The sequence below is a fragment of the Phodopus roborovskii genome, unplaced genomic scaffold (genome assembly GCF_943737965.1).
Source record: "Phodopus roborovskii unplaced genomic scaffold, PHOROB, whole genome shotgun sequence".
Classification (NCBI taxonomy): domain Eukaryota; kingdom Metazoa; phylum Chordata; class Mammalia; order Rodentia; family Cricetidae; genus Phodopus; species Phodopus roborovskii.
The window spans coordinates 22,214,607-22,215,000 of NW_026125059.1; the positions used below are offsets into that span (position 1 = coordinate 22,214,607).

The 394-nt window shown below is 63.2% G+C and overlaps 1 protein-coding gene across 1 annotated transcript in view; it reads left to right on the top strand.

Moving 5' to 3' along the window:
- The first annotated feature begins 260 nt into the window (after positions 1 to 260).
- LOC127225033 (ubiquinol-cytochrome-c reductase complex assembly factor 1) overlaps positions 261 to 394 on the top strand; it is an 84,673-nt gene continuing 84,539 nt past the window's right edge. Inside the window, exon 1 of the mRNA XM_051188310.1 lies at positions 261 to 394. This exon is cut by the window's right edge and continues 72 nt beyond it. The gene's annotated coding sequence lies outside the window, so the exon portion shown is untranslated.

A 394-nucleotide genomic window follows, 5' to 3' on the forward strand; every position in this document is an offset into this window, starting at 1 on the left:
TCTTCTGCCAGGCGTCAGGTCTGCTTTCCAGGGCTGTGCTCTTAGGGTCTCAGACTCCTCGGGCTCCGTAAAACTGTCGGGACACCCGAAGTCCTGTTCCCTTCCACCCTGTCGTCTCCTTGGGGGGTGGAGTCAGGAAAGGAATGGCTGTCAAGGGGTTAGCGAAGGGTGAGTGGGGTGTCAGAGGCCGGGGTCCAGGAGGCGGTGTGGGGGGAAGAACGCGGGCCCTTGTGACGCACAGCAAGGACAGAAGACCCGCGAGGAGTCGCGCGCCCTGGAACCTCATTCAGATCCACGGCGGGAAAACCGCGGGTGCGCAGTGCGACATCTACGCCTGCGCTGCCGGAGCCTGACTACCTGCAAGAGGGCAGCGTCCTGAGTGGGTGGTGACAAC